This window comes from Tachyglossus aculeatus, chromosome X1 (genome assembly GCF_015852505.1).
Source record: "Tachyglossus aculeatus isolate mTacAcu1 chromosome X1, mTacAcu1.pri, whole genome shotgun sequence".
NCBI classification, from domain to species: Eukaryota; Metazoa; Chordata; class Mammalia; order Monotremata; family Tachyglossidae; genus Tachyglossus; species Tachyglossus aculeatus.
Window position 1 is genome coordinate 128,946,754 of NC_052101.1, and position 16,922 is coordinate 128,963,675.

A 16,922-nucleotide genomic window follows, 5' to 3' on the forward strand; every position below is an offset into this window, starting at 1 on the left:
TGTTTGATTTCTCTGACAGGAAAAACCTCACCTCAAAAGTTTTCTCATGAAGGCCCTCTAAAGAGTGGATCATAAGCGAATTCCTTGTATAATACCAAATGGGACTTTTCCAAAACTTGGGACTTTTCCAGAACATTCCTTCTGTGCAGGGAGCATGTCTACCAAGTCTGTTGCATTGTACTCACCCAAGCACTTTCATTCATTCATTCATTCAATCGTATTTATTTAGCGCTTACTGTGTGCAGAGCACTGTACTAAACACTTGGGAAGTATAAGTTGGCAACATATAGAGACAGTTCCTACTCAACAACGGGCTCACAGTCTAGAGGGGGGAGACAGACAAGAAAACAAAACATGTGGACAGGTGTCAAGCCATCAGAATAAATAAAAATAAAGCTAGATGCACATCATTAACAAAATGAATAGAATAGTAAATATGTACAAGAGTAAATATGTACACTTAGTACAGTGCTCTGCACACATTAAGTGCTCAGTAAAGTACACCAAATTGATTGATTGATTTTGGAAACAAGAAACTTAAGTTCAATTTCTCTACAACAAGTGCAGATGCTGCTCTCTTGAACGTGTTTTTGGGAACACATGGCAGAATTTTTTTATGGTGTTAGGTGCTCACAGTCATAATTCCCATTTTACAGATGAGGTAACTGAGGCACAGAGAAGTTAAGTGACTTGCCCAAGGTCATACAGCAAATGAGTGGCAGATTTGGGATTGGAACCCAAGCCCTTCTGACTCCCAGGCTCATGCTCTATCCACTAGACCATGCTGCTTCACAGTAGAACCATCCCGGATTCAGAATGTTAAAAGCTTCCCTCTTTTCAAGGTAGTGGCTTTTGGAATTTTAATGCTGCAAATGGTCTTTTTTTGTCGTTTACAAGGTCTTGCAATGCTTTGGCAGGACATTTACAGCGACTTTGGCTGACATTGTCAAACTGGTTCCCCTCGAATTGGGGGTGTGTTCAATCATTCGATCAATCAATCGTACTTGCTGAGTACTTACTGTGTGCAGAGCACTGTACTAAGTGCTTGGGAGAGGACAATATAGCAGGGTTGGTAGACTCGTTTTCTGCCAATAACGAGCTTAAAGTCTACAGGGTGAGACAGACATTAATGCAAATGAATAAATGCTGGTTATGGACTTAAGTTCTGTGGGGCCAAGGGAGGGGTGGATAAGAGGCGAAAAGCCTAGTGGGTCCCTCTCCCTTGGGCCATCACAAAGGTGACGTTCCTTTCACTTGAGGCCCTAAGATCTACAGGATGTGGGCTGGATGAGTGTCTGATGGTAATGGGGGTCTTTAATCACTTCTGTGATCCTCGTGAGAAGACCCTCAAAACATGGGAGGGTCTTGTTCCTCCCATGTTTTGATGTGAATATATCCATAATTCTATTTATTTATATTGATGTGTACTGCCTTGCTTTGATGTCTATCTACTCCCTTCTAGACTGTAATCCCAGTGTGGGCAGGGATTGTCTCTCTTGATTGCTGAATTGTACTTTCCAAGTGCTTAGTACAGTGCTTTGCACACAGTAAGTGTTCAATAAATACAATGGAATGATTGAATGAAAGAATGAATGGATTGGGGCAGTTGGGAGCTAGAATTGTTGCTGCCATATGGCATGAACTGAGCACCAAGTAAACACTTAGCCAACATCATAAAGGATGATCATAGTGAGAGTGCAAATCAACACTAAAGAACATTTATAATAACTTCTTAGCATTTAGAAATGCTTTAAATAAAAAACTGAAACTAGTCTTGATTTTTAAGGTGAATTGAATTTAAAATATACTGCCAAAGCTCCAAAATATCTATGGGAAGTATTTGCTTGCTTACTGAAATGACACTTTGCAACAACTTTCAGTCTCTGGGTGAGAGCTGTGTGATTACCAACCATCCAATCAGAAGTCTGATGAAATCAGACAGTCAGTGATATAAATTGAGGGCTTTCTGTGAGCAGAGCACTGCACTAAGCACTTGGGAGAGTACAATATAACAGAGTTAGTAGACATGTTCCCTGCCCACCAGGAGCTTAGAGTCTAGAGGGGAACAAGCATCAAGGGAATTGCAGGGAGGGAAAGGAATAAACACCATGTCCCGTGAAGCAAAGGGACTCATTGCCTACATTTCTCAGCAGCCACTGGGGATTTTTGATTGGAGTGAGCTAAGCCTTTACGAGGAGTTGGGAAAATGACAAAGACACTCTGCTTAGGTCTGCTTTGGACCCCGTAAGTCTGCTAAGATAGGATTCCAGGCTGACCTCAGGGCACGCAGTAAGCTTTTCTCACTTTACCTAATACTGGTCCTTCACCTGGGACATGAGGACTTTGGCAATTTATGATTCCACCTTTTTTCCTAGCACAAGTCTTAGAGCAAATGTGCCCATGTTCACTGAACATGGTCTCACTGGTCTCACCTCCACAACATTTCCAAGATCCGGCCTTTCCTCTCCATCCAAACCGCTACCCTGCCTGTTCAAACTCTCATCAATCAATCAATCAATCATATTTATTGAGCGCTTACTGTGTGCAGAGCACTGTACTAAGCGCTTGGGAAGTACAAGTTGGCAACATATAGAGACAGTCCCTACCCAACAGTGGGCTCACAGTCTAAAATGGGGAAAAGAGAACAAAACCAAACATACTAACAAAATAAAATAAATCGAATCCTATCTAAAATGAGATTCTATAAATAGAATCTCATCCTATCCCATCTGGATTACTGTATCAGCCTCCTCTCCGATCTCCCATCCTCCTGTCTCTCCCCACTTCAATCCATACTTCAAGCCACTGCCTGGATTGTCTTTGTCCCGAAACGCTCTGTCCAGAAACGCTCTGGGCATGTTACTCCCCTCGTCAAAAATCTCCAGTGGCTACCAATCAACCTACGCATCAGGCAGAAACTCCTCACACTCGGATTCAAGGCTCTCCATCACCTCGCCCCCTCCTACCTCACCTCCCTTCTCTCCTTCTACAGCCCAGCCTGCACCCTCTGCTCCTCTGCTGCTAATCTCCTCACTGTGCCTCGTTCTCGCCTGTCCCACCGTCGACCCAAGGCCTACGTCATCCTCCTGGCCTGGAATGCCCTCCCTCCCCACATTCGCCATGCTAGCTCTCTTCCTCCATGCAAGGCCCTACGGAGAGCTCACCTCAATCAATCAATCATATTTATTGAGCACTTACTGTGTGCAGAGCACTGTACTAAGTGCTTGGGAAGTACAAGTTGGCAACATATAGAGACGGTCCCTACCCAACAGTGGGCTCACAGTCTAGAAGGGGGAGACAGAGAACAAAACCAAACATATTAACAAAATAAAATAAATAGAATAGATAGGTACAAGTAAAATAAATAGAGTAATAAATATGTACAATCATATATACATATATACAGGTGCTGCGGGGAAGGGAAGGAGGTAAGATGGGAGGATGGAGAGGGGCACGAGGGGGAGAGGAAGGAGAGGGCTCAGTCTGGGAAGGCCTCCTGGAGGAGGTAAGCTCTCAGTAGGGCCTTGAAGGGAGGAAGAGAGCTAGCTTGGCAGATGTTGGGAGGGAGGGCATTCCAGGCCAGGGGGATGACGTGGGCCGGGGGTCGACGGCGGGACAAGCGAGAATGGGGCACGGTGAGGATATTAGCGGCAGAGGAGCAGAGGGTGCGGGCTGGGCTGTAGAAGGAGACAAGGGAGGTGAGGTAGGAGGGGGCGAGGCGATGGAGAGCTTTGAAACCGAGGGTGAGGAGTGTCTGCCTGATGCGCAGATTGATTGGTAGCCACTGGAGATTTTTGAGGAGGGGAGTAACATGCCCAGAGCGTTTCTGGACAAAGACAATCCAGGCAGCAGTGTGAAGTATGGATTGAAGTGGGGAGAGACACGAGGATGGGAGATCAGAGAGGAGGCTGATGCAGTAGTCCAGACAGGATAGGATGACAGCTTGAACAAGCAGGGTAGCAGTTTGGATGGATAGGAAAAGGCGGATCTTGGTAATGTTGCGGAGCTGAGACCGGTAGGTTTTGGTGACAGCTTGGATGTGAGGGGTGAACGAGAGAGCGGAGTCGAGGATGACACCAAGGTTGCAGGCCTGTGAGATGGGAAGGATGGTAGTGCCGTCAACAGTGATGGGAAAGTCAGGGAGAGGGCTGGGTTTGGGAGGGAAGACAAGGAGTTCAGTCTTGGACATGTTGAGTTTTAGGTGGCGGGCAGACATCCAGATGGAGATGTCCTGAAGGCAGGAGGAGATGCGAACCTGGAGGGAGGGGGAGAGAGCAGGGGCAGTTGAAGCCGTGGGAGCAAATGAGGTCACCAAGGGAGTGAGTGTAGATCGAGAACAGAAGGGGACCAAGAATTGAACTTTGAGGAACCCCCACAGTAAGGGGATGGGAGGGGGAGGAGGAGCCTGCAAAAGAGACTGAGAAAGAGCGATCGGAGAGATAAGAGGAGAACCAGGAGAGGACGGAGTCTGTGAAGCCAAGGTCAGATAGCGTGTTGAGGAGAAGGGGGTGGTCCACAGTGTCGAAGGCAGCTGAGAGGTCGAAGAGGATTAGGACAGATTATGAGCCGTTGGATTTGGCAAGCAGGAGGTCATTGGTGACCTTTGAGAGGGCAGTTTCCATGGAATGTAGGGGACGGAAGCCAGACTGGAGGGGGTCGAGGAGAGAGTTGTTGTTGAGGAATTCTAGGCAGTGCGTGTAGACAACTAGTTCAAGGAGTTTGGAAAGGAATGGTAGGAGGGATATGGGGCGTTAACTAGAAAGTGAGGTGGGGTCAAGAGAGGGTTTTTTTAGGATGGGAGAGACATGGGCATGTTTGAAGGCAGAGGGGAAGGAACCAGTGGAGAGTGAGCGGTTGAAGATGGAAGTTAAGGAGGGGAAAAGGGACGGAGCGAGAGATTTCATAAGATGAGAGGGAATGGGGTCAGAAGCACAGGGGGCCGGAGTAGCACTTGAGAGGAGGGAGGAGAGCTCCTCCAGGAGGCCTTCCCAGACTGAGCCCCCTCCTTCCTCTCCCCCTCCTCCCCCTTTCCATCCCCCCAGCCTTACCTCCTTCCCTTCCCCACAACACCTGTATATATATGTTTGTACGTATTTATTACTCTTTTTATTTTACTTGTACATATTTATTCTACTTATTTTATTTTGTCAATATGTTTTGTTTTGTTCTCTGTCTCCCCCTTCTAGACTGTGAGCCCACTGTTGGGTAGGGACCGTTTCTATACGTTGCCAACTTGTACTTCCCAAGCGCTTAGTACAGTGCTCTGCACGCTGTAAGCGCTCAATAAATACGATTGAATGAATGAATGAATGAATGAATGAATGAGATCTGGCCTCAAGCTCATGGTAAGGAGCCCTCGGCATCCATTGTTCCATCCTGCTATCCCAGTTTGGAATGGTAACTTTCATTCATTCATTCAATCATATTTATTGAGCGCTTACTGTGTGCAGAGCACTGTACTAAGCACTTGGAAAGTACAATTCAGCAATGGAGACAATCCCTGCCCACAGTGTGCTTACATTGTAAGAGGGAGAGACATCAAAACAAGTAAACAGGCATCAATATAAATAAATAGAATTACAGATATGTACATATGTACACACAAATGCTGTGGGGTGGGGAGGGGGGTAGAGCAGAAAAAGCGAATGGGGGTGATGGGGAGGGAAGAGGGAGCAGAGGAAAAGGGGGGCTTAGTCTGGGAAGGCCTCCTGGGGGAGGTGAGCTTTCAGTAGAGCTCTGAAGGGGGGAAGTGTGCTAGTTTGGCAGATTTGCGGAGGGAGGGCATTCCAGGCCAGAAGTAGGACATGGGCCAGGGTTCCGAGGCGAGACAGGCAAGATCGAGACAGGTCAGTGGCCTCAGAAAGAGCTCAAAGTGCTTAACCATAGCCTTTAGGTTCTTATCAGAAAAGCACATCTTCCCTAGGATCTCTGAAAGTTTCACAAACAATAGCAGCAAATGCTGGGAACCATATGTAAGTTGGAGGAGGAGGCCAAGATCCACCCTTTCCTCTCCATCCAAACCGCTACCTTACTGGTTCAATCTCTCATCCTATTCCAACTGGATTACTGCATCAGCCTCCTCTCTGATCTGCCATCCTCCTGTCTCTCCCCACTTCAATCTATACTTCACGCTGCTGTCCGGAAATGCTCTGGGCATGTTACTCCCCTCCTCGAAAATCTCCAGTGGCTACCAATCAACCTATGCATCAGGCAAAAACTCCTCACTCTTGGCTTCAAGGCTCTCCATCACCTCGCCCCCTCCTACCTCACCTCCCTTCTTTCCTTCTACAGCCCAGGCCGCACCCTCCACTCCTCTGCCGCTAGCGTCCTCACTGTGCCTCGTTCTCACCTGTCCCGCCATCGACCCCCAGCCCACATCCTCCCCCTGGCCTGGAATGCCCTCCCTCCGCACATCTGCCAAGCTAGCACTCTTCCTCACTTCAAAGCCCTACTGAGAGCTCACCTCCTCCAGGAGGCCTTCCCAGACTGAGTCCCCCTCCTTCCTCTCCCCCTCCTCCCCCTCCCCGTCCCCCCCGCCCTACCTCTTTCCCCTCCCCACAGCACCTGTATATTTGTTTGTACAGATTTATTACTCTATTTTACTTGTACATATTTACTATTCTATTTATTTTATTTTGTTAATATGTTTTGTTTTGTTGTCTGTCTCCCCCTTCTAGACTGTGAGCCTGCTATTGGGTAGGGACCGTCTCTATATTTTGCCAACTTGTACTTCCCAAGCACTTAGTACAGTGCTCTGCATACAGTAAGCACTCAATAAATATGATTGAATGAATGAATGAATGAATGAATGAATGGGGATAATTTTCTGGCATGAGCTTCCAGGACAATACTCTTTTCCAGGTGCAAAAACAATTTGGGCATTGAAGCAGATGTATCAAGATGCCGTCTCTTTGGCTGTCGAGAAGCACTACTTTCAGACAACCAGTTACAGTCAGATGTATGGTGGGTAGAACGCCTGAGGGATTGCAGTAAATCAGGTTCAGCTTTTCGTCTTTTGCGTGTGGTCGGCTCTCCTGTGGTAGGAGATTAGAGGAGAGCCAAGCTGAGGGAACAACCTGAACTCTGGCTGACTTGGAGATCATCTAGTACTTAGTGTGTTGTCCGGGAATGGTAGGGTGATGGGCTTGGGGAGAGGGCAGAGAAGTCTGTGTCGTGGGGGCTGTGGGAGAAATCGGGTGTGTTGTCAATAAAAGAGGAATCTTTGCTGTATTGGGAGATCACCTGATGAATTATCAATCGATCCTTCATTCATATTTATTGAGCACTTACTGTGTGCCGACCACTCCGCTGAGCACTTGGGAGAGTAAAATTTAACATAGAATGCATCCCCTGCCCATAGCGAGCTGACAGTTTAGAGTAGGCATTATGCCATAATATGTAAACCCCGGCAGTTAGGATGTCAGTGGGAAGTTTCATTAAACGGATTAGCACCAAAACCAACCAAAAACAAATTTGTTGGCAAAAGTGTTTAATCTGAGTCTTACAGCTCTCCAAAAGATTTACAGGGTTTTCCTTTAAGCTTTGGGCAGGCTCTTTAGCTCCTTTATTTCATGTTTATTCCCATTGTTTTGTAGGGATTTTTATGCTAATCAAGGAGAAAGACTAGGCTTTTCCTCTGGATCACTGGTATCTGATCTCACCCCATCGCCACAGTACTTTTGTAATTACTCTCATATGCTAGTATTTTATTGTCTGTCTCCCCCTGTGAACTGTGACCTCCTTATGGGTGTCTACCAACTCTGTTGTATCGTGCTCTCTGAAGTGCTCAGAACAGTGCTTTGCATGCAGTCAGTGCTCAGTAAATACCATTTATTGATTGATTATGGTTTTCTGTTAAAAAAACGTTATTAATCATAATATATGCTTCTAAGTTTCAGGTTTTAATTTTAGTGGAAATTTCAACACTATGGGGTAGTATCAACACTACCCCAAAAGTAACCCATAGATGGGGGAATTCCAGAGAAAGATCGCTGAAAGGGAGCACTCTAGTAGGAGATATTTGACAGACATTATAAACAGGATTTCACTGTATTTGCTGGAGTGGAAGAGACATCTGAATTGGAATATCTCTCTTAATAAGTACAGTGTCTATTAAGCACCTGCTCTCTGTTGACACCTGGGGTGAATACGAAATAATCAGATTGGACACCATCCCCATCCCACACGGGCTCACAACCTAAGAGGTGGGGAGCCCAGGTATTGTACTCCCAGGTGAGATATGAGGAAACTGAGGCCCAGAGAGGATAAGAGACTTGTCCAAGGTCCCACATTGTGTTAGCATCAGAGTTTTTGACAAGACCCTGAACCTCCTGATTTCTAGCTCCACGATCTTTCCACCAGGATGAGTCCGGATTGCAGACTTGGCTTAAATGATAGAACGGTAAGAAACTGATAGAGAAAACCAAGTGTCTTTTACAGTTTAGGATCGCCTCCATGAGCAGGCAGGGGGATGGATCTGATAACCTTAGTAGGTCCCTTGTAGTACCCTGACTTGATAAAGCAGTTATTTTTAAAATATGGTGTGGTTAGCTTTAACTTAAACATCTATCTTCTAGCTCCACAACTTTATATGTAACAAAAGAGAAAAAAATGCCCTACAGTCAAACAACCTTTACAGGCAAAAAAGTGAACTAGCGACAACAAAAAGAAAGGCACTTTGGGCATAAATAACTGCCTGAACCATTCCATGCCTTACCTAGAGAAAAAAGTATTAAAAATACAATTTTCTTTCAGCCCTTTAACAATAACAAAAGCTTGCAAACTCACAGAAAAAGGAAACCTCTTAAGCATGCTGCTCTTTCATCAGGTCTAGTGGACGTCACCCAAAGATAAGGCTAATCTTTTATTTTTTATTGATTTTTTCAGTGACTATCTATTTGAAAAATACAGAAAGAAAAGGAGAAACATAATTAGGTAATTTAACAATATACAGCACAATGCAAAGTCTACCTGAGCCACATAAGGGATAAATAGGTTGGATGAAAAAACAGATGAAACATAAAATAAAAAATGACAATTTGGGCCTCTCCAGCTTTCAGCCTATCTTGTTCTTCTTCATTGAGAAACTGGAAAATGAGAAAATTCTGCATTTGTTACTACACTGCCTTGGGCTACCAAGGGAAGGGATTGACTGAAACTTTTCCAACCTGTTGCTATTTTTGTCTTGGTGGGAATGACTATCTCTGATTATATTTTATTTGTATTTTCATTCGATCAGGAGTGTCAGACACAACTTTCCTTTGGACAGAAAAGCACTAGATAGTATATCTGAAGGATACGAAATGCAGTGCTCTCATAGCTCGCTATGAGAAAGGGATTTTGTAAACTCCGCCATTACAGCGTAAGATCCTTAAAGACAGGAAAGTTGGGGGCGGGGGGGCGTTTATGTGGGTTTTTGGGGGAAGATGAGGAGTTCTGTTTTGGACATGAAAAGTTTGAGGTGTTGAAGGGAGGACATCTAAGAGATCACCTGAAGGCAGGAGGAAATGTGAGACTGTAAGATCCTGCCCTCGAGGTGCTTACAAGCTAGCGAGCAAAAGTGACAGTAAATAAATTACAGTTAGGAGGAAGTAACAGGGTATAAAAATACAACACACGGGGTTTACTTCTGGATGTGTACGTAAGTGCCACACATATAGAGAAGCAGAGTGGCCTAGTGAATAAAGCACAGGCCCGGGAGTCAGAAAGATGTAAATTCTAATCCAGGCTCTGCCACATGTCTGCTGTGTGACCTTGGGCAAGTCACTTCACTTCTCTGTGCCTCATTTCCCTCACACGTAAAATGGGGATTAAGACTGACTTGAACTGTGTCTAACCTGATTATCTTGCATCAATCCCAGCACTTAACTTCTCTGTGCCTCAGTTACCTCATCTGTAAAATGGGAATTAAAAGTGTGAGCCCCACATGGGACAACCTGATTACCCTGTGTCTACCCCAGCACTTAGAACAGTGTCTGGCACATAGTAAGCAGTTACCAAATAGCACAATACACAAACACACTCAGTTCTCCAATAACACAGGGCTTGCATTTTGCAAAAGCCACCACCAAACAAAACCTGTGTTGCAGCACTCAAGAGATACTCAAAAAAGGTTCCCTACTCAAATGAGGGAAATGGACCAAAATATTCACAAACTGAGTCATCAGAGTAAAAATTAGACTCTACATTGATGAAGCTTATCCAGGCAAGAGTGGCTGTTGGGAGGTAATCAGGGAAGGCTTGTTGAAGGTAGATTCAAGCCATCAGTTTGCAATAGTGTGTCATGTAACACTGCTAATATTTCCCTCTAGTCACCTATTATGGACTACTTAGCCCTGAATTTACCCAAGGAATTTTTGTACATATGGATATTTTCAGTCTGCACAACTTCCTATGACAATTATAATAATGCTGGTATTCGTTAAGCACTCACTATGTGTCAAGTACTGTTCTAAGTGCTGGGGTAGATACAATCAGGTTGGATACAGTCCATGTTCCACATGGGGCTCACAGTCTTAACCCCATATGACAGATGAGGTAACTGAGGCACAGAGAAGTTAAGCACCTTGCCCAAGGTCACACAGCAGACAAGTGCTGGAGATGGGAATAGAACCTAGGCCCATGCTCTATCCACTAGGTCATGCTGCTTCCATTGTTTACCATCACTGTGTGAAGGAATCTTTCTTTCCTGTGGTTTTGTTAAGCCTACTATGGTTTAGCTTTGGTAGGTGCTCATTCATTTTAGTGGTGTGGGAATTGGTGAAAAACTAATTGGTCTTTAAAAGTGAGTAGATTTGAATCCACACTCTGAACAGTATACATCTTGCGGAACCAACACTAGTCTTTTCCTTTTATTCTCATAAGTAGTAACCTACAATAATAAGAATAATAATGATGGTATTTGTTAAGCACATACTATGTGCCAAGCTCTATACCACAATAACCATTACTGCTATCATTTTTTAATTACCTACTAAGTAGCAAACACTTAGAATAGTGCCCGGTACCTGGAGAAGACTCAATCAGCACCATTACAGCTACATATTGGGTGCAAGACACTGAATTAAACAACCTGGAAAATACAACAGAAGAACAAGATACATTCCTTGTTCACAGAGAGCTTCCAATCTACTGGAAGCATAGAAATAGAGGTCCAAAGTATTTACAGATAATGGGAGCAGGAGGAAAAACAAGGAGCAGATATGGAGTGGAATGAATATTCCAGGATCAAATATCAAGTGAGCAAACAATAAATGAATGTGGTTCAGTGGAAAGAGCACGGGCCTGGGAGCCAGGGGTCATGGGTTCTAATCCCAGCTCAACCACATGTCTGCTCTGTAACCTTGGGCAAGTCATTTAACTTCTCTGAGCCTCAGTTACCTCATCTGTAAAATGGGGATTGAGACTGTGAGCCTCACGTGGGACAACCTGATCACCTTGTATCCCCCCAGTGCTTAGAACAGTGCTTTGCACATAGTAAGTGCTTAACAAATGCCATTATTATTATTATTATTATTATTATTATTAAAGTATATATGTAGACATATTTATATCCCTATGTGCTGAGGGTGAGTATACAGATGTAGGCTTCTTAGTTATATTCTGCTAGATTGTAAGCGCGTTGTGGGCAGGGATTGTGTCTGTTTATTGTTATATTGCACTCTCCCAAGCATTTAGTACAGTGTTCTGCACACAGTAAGTGCTCAATAAATTGATCAACTGACTGGCTGATAGGCACTTAACGGGAGGGGGACTGAGGTGTTGGGAAGTAATCAGGGAAGGCTTCCTGGAGGAGGTGGGGTTTTTAGTGGCACCTGATCCTCCTCATCATTTTGGCCGCCCTTCTCTGTCCCCTCCCCAGCTCCCTTGTTTCTCTGGTTCAATTTGACCTCTGCCTCTGTCTTCATGTTAAAATAAGCAAGGCTTTAATCTTTTCCCAAACTGAAATGATGACATATTCATGTCATCTACATACCATCGACCAGATGACAGTATTTTAAATTATAAACATACAATTCAAAGAGTAGTTTCTCCTGACATAATTTTGAACCCTGAACACTATGTGGGACTAGCGCATCTCATTCATGGGGCCATAAAACTTGGAAAATGCTGAGATCAAAAATAAGTTTTTGAGCAATACACTTCTGCTTTCAGTCTCACGTCTGAAACATAATTAATTTTTGCTCTACAACTGGGATTGACTGACATGTCTGGGATGGAAAAGGCTGTCAGCATTAGCCATAACTCTATGCACTATAATCAGATCCTAATTCCATTAGATGTAATACAGTGCAACCCGATGCTTAATTCGTTGCAATTTACCAGTGCTTCCTGTCAAATTGTCCTCTGGACAATCCCAAAATATTGACTGCCATATACTATATTCTTTAAGGTGTAATGAGAGCTGGAGTCTATTTGCTGAGAATGTGCCACAACCTCAATAACATATGTATCGGATGGCATGATACCTCACATAGTCTTTGAGGAGTAGTGCATATGGACATTTTGCACACTACATAAAAATTGAAAGGCCTCATGGTTTTGTTGCGATTGTTGTCGCTGCTGCTCTTGCTTTTAAGAACCTGGGCAGGTTCTTAAATGCTGACTTCTTTCCAAAGTAAAGCTCCCAATCTATTATGCAATGAAAATAAGTTTGGGAGATGTAACCAGTATCATAAAACTGTTTGGTAGGGAGCACATTTATCCCCCTGCCTTGGTTTGGGGAAATGGAGTTATATAAAGTAAGGTCAACCTCTCTAGTTCTGAATGGTTGGTTTTATTTTTTTATTTTTGGTTGTTTGTTTTTCAGAAGACTTAGTTGCCATTCTCCCAGCTCAGCTCTTCCCTGACTTCCAAAGATACCAGGAGGGGCATGGTCTGATGAGAAGAGCATGGCTCCAATTTTCATTCATTCATTCATTCATTCATTCATTCATTCAATCAATCAATCGTATTTATTGAGCACTTACTGTGAGCAGAGCACTGTACTAAACACTTGGGAAGAGTTCAATACAACAATAAATAGACATACTCCCTGCCCACAGTGAGCTGGTTTTCCACAGGTCTACCGAGTGACCTTGGGCAAAGTTACTTCACCTCTCTGTGCTTCAGTGTCCTTCTGAGTAAAATAAGGAGGATCCACTCTCACTTCCTTCCTTCTTCCCTGCATTCCCCCTCCTCTTCTCCGGGAAGATAGGAGGAAAAATGAAATCATTATGTATTAATATTAACGCCTGTCTCCCGCTCTAGACTGTAAACTGGTTGTAGGCAGGGAAAATGTCTGTCAACTTTGTTGCATTGTACTCTCCCAAGCGGTTAGTATAGTGCTCTGCAAACAGTAAGCACTCAATAAATACCATTGATGATGAATTGTACTTTCCAAGCACTTAGTACAGTGCTCTGCACACAGTAACTGCTCAATAAATATGATTGAATGAATGAATGATTAGTATTTCCACCCCCTGCTTCCTCCCTCCAGGCTTGCATTGTCTTTGATTGGTTTGAGGCTCTTTCCAAGCAATGGATCTAAAGGGAATTTCTCACTTGCCCCAACTCTGGGACCTAATTCTCCAACTTTCTTTTTTTATGGTATTTGTTAGCACTTTCCTATGTGCCAGGCATTGTACTAAGTGCTGGGGTAGATACAAGCTACTCAGGTTGGACACAATACATGTCCCACATTCATTCATTCAATCGTATTTATTGAGCGCTTACTGTGTGCGGAGCACTGTACTAAGCGCTTGGGAAGTACAAGTTGGCAACATATAGAGACAGCCCCTACCCAACAACGGGCTCACAGAACTGGGGCTCACAGTCTTAATCCCCATTTTACAGATGAGGTAACTGAGGCACAGAGCATTTAAGTGACTTACTCAAGGTCACACAGCAGATAAATGACAGAGTCAGGATTAGAACCCAAGTCCTCCTGACTCCCAGGCCCATGTTCTATCTGCTAGGCCATGGTGCTTCTCGACTTGACCGTGGATAAAAGGGAGGGAGGGGTCAGCAGTCATGGATTGACAGTGGTAGGTCCAAGTCAGAAAGAAGACTTCAAGCATGTCTAAGAATAAGGATTGTGGTACTGGTTAAGTGCTTACTCTGAGCCAAGCACTGTTCTAAGCATTGGGGTAGATTCAGGATGATCAGATCAGACAGACACACTCCCTGTCCTACATGGTGTTCACAGACTAAGTAGGAGGGAGAACAGCTATCCAATTGCCATTTTACAGATGAGGAAACTGAGGCACAGAGAGGTTAAGTGACTTGCCCAAAGTCACACAGCGGGCAACTAACAGAGCAGAGATATAATAATAATGATGGCATTTATTAAGCGCTTACTACATGCAAAGCACTGTTCTAAGCACTGGGGAGGTTACAAGGTGATCAGGTTGTCCCATAGGGGGCTCACAGTCTTAATCCCCATTTCACAGATGAGGTAACTGAGGCACAGAGAAGTTAAGTGACTTGCCCAAAGTCACACAGCTGACAGTTGGCGGAGCCAGGATTTGAACCCATGACCTCTGACTCCAAAGCCTGGGCTCTTTCCATTGAGCCACGCTGCTTTGTGAGATGATAATCCAGGTGCCCCGTAAGCCCATGCTCTTGCCATTAGGCCAGGCTCCTTCTTGAATGAGCTTTTTCATGTACATTAACAGTTGGTTTTCAATTCTAGTCAAATAGCTCTCATTCATTAAGCACAGAAATGTCAGCTCAAAACAGACCCATAATTCATCTGCAAATCAATCAGCATCTTAAGAATCTAAGGTCTTGAACGAAGTCCCACAGAACGGAATGGAGAGACCAATCACTATCTTCTGACCCAATACCCGAGAAAACCCTTTTTGGTCATCATTTTCCATCTGTTGGTTCCATATGGAACTGTAGCGAAATGAGCTATACTTCCCCACCTTCTATCTCTCCTTGACACTGCCAACCTCTTGCTCCACCCCACCTCGCCCACTCACCAACTTGGTCATACCCTCGACCTCATCATCTCCTACCGCTGCACTGTGTCCACCCTCACCAACTCTGAAATCTCTCTCTCTGATCATAATCTTCTCACCTGCCTCCTCACTCACACTCCCTTCCCCTGTAAATCCATATTACTCCCTCACAGAGATCTCCACTCTCTTGACCCCATCCATCTGAGTGCCTCACACCCCACCTCACCTCCCTCTCCTCTCTACCCAATCTTGATGATCAGATTACTGCTCTCAACTCTACCCTTTCTACTCAGCTAGACTCACTCGCTCCCCTTTCCCTTCACTGCTCTCGTAACACTAACCCACAGCCCTGGGTCACTGCCACTGTCCACCTCCTTTGCTCTTATGCTCAAGCTGCCGAACGCTGCTGGCGAAAGTCTAAACACCGTGCCAACCTCGTTCACTTCAAGTTTATCCTTTCCTGCCTTAGCTCAGCCCTCTCCTCTGCCAGACAAAACTATTTCTCCTCCCTTATTGACACCCATGCCCATCATCCCCGTCAGCTCTTCCATACATTCAACTCCCTTCTCAGACCCCCGGTTCCTCTCCCTCCTCCTTCCCTCACCCACAATGATCTGGCCTCCTACTTCATTAATAAAATTGAATCCATCAGGTCTGACCTCCCCAAAGTCATTCCCCCCCTTTCTCCAACCCCCCGGCTCTCAACACTCTCCGCTACTCTCCCATCCTTCCCAGCAGTATCCTCAGAGGAGCTCTCCTCCCTCAAGTGCTACTCCAGCCACCTGTGCTTCTGACCCCATTCCCTCTCATCTCATGAAATCTCTCGCTCCGTCCCTTCTCCCCTCCTTATCTTCCATCTTCAATGTATGTAATGGCATTCAACTGCTCACTCTCCACTGGTTCCTTCCCCTCTGTCTTCAAACATGCCCATGTCTCGCCCATCCTAAAAAAAACCCTCTCTTGACCCCACCTCACCTTCTAGTTATCGCCCCATCTCCCTCCTATCATTCCTTTCCAAACTCCTTGAACGAATCATCTACATGCGCTGCCTCGAATTCCTCAACACCAACTCTCTCCTCAACCTCCTCCAGTCTGGCTTCCATCCTCTACATTCCATGGAAACTGCCCTCTCAAAGGTCACCAATGACCTCCTGCTTGCCAAATCCAACGGCTCATACTCTATCCTAATCCTCCTCGACCTCTCAGCTGCCTTCGACACTGTGAACCACCCCCTTCTCCTCAACACACTATCTGCCCGTGGCTTCACTGACTCCATCCTCTCCTGGTTCTCCTCTTATCTCTCTGGTCGTTCATTCTCAGTCTCTTTTGCAGGCTCCTCCTCCACCTCCCATTCCCTCACTGTGGGGGTACCTCAAGGTTCAGTTCTTGGTCCCCTTCTGTTCTCGATCTACACTCACTCCCTTGGTGATCTCATTCGATCCCACGGCTTCAACTATCATCTCTACGCTGATGACACCCAGATCTACATCTCTGCCCCTGCTCTCTTCCCCTCCCTCCAGGCTCGCATCTCCTCCTGCCTTCAGGACATCGCCATCTGGATGCCTGCCTGCCATCTAAAACTCAACATGTCCAAGACTGAACTCCTTGTCTTCCCTCCCAAACCCTCCCCTCTCCCTGACTTTCCCATCACTGTTGATGGCACTACCATTCTTCCCGTCTCACAAGCCCGCAACCTTGGTGCCATCCTCGACTCCGCTCTCTCGTTCACCCTTCACATCCAAGCCATCACCAAAACCTGCTGGTCTCAGCTCCACAACATTGTTAAGATCCGCCCTTTCCTCTCCATCCAAACTGCTACCCTGCTTGTTCAAGCTCTCATCCTATCCCATCTGGACTACTGTATCAACCTCCTCTCCGATCTCCCATCTTCTTGTCTCTCCCTACTTCAATCCATACTTCACGCTGCTGCCCGGATTGTCTTTGTCCAGAAACACTCTGGGCATGTTACTCCCCTCCTCA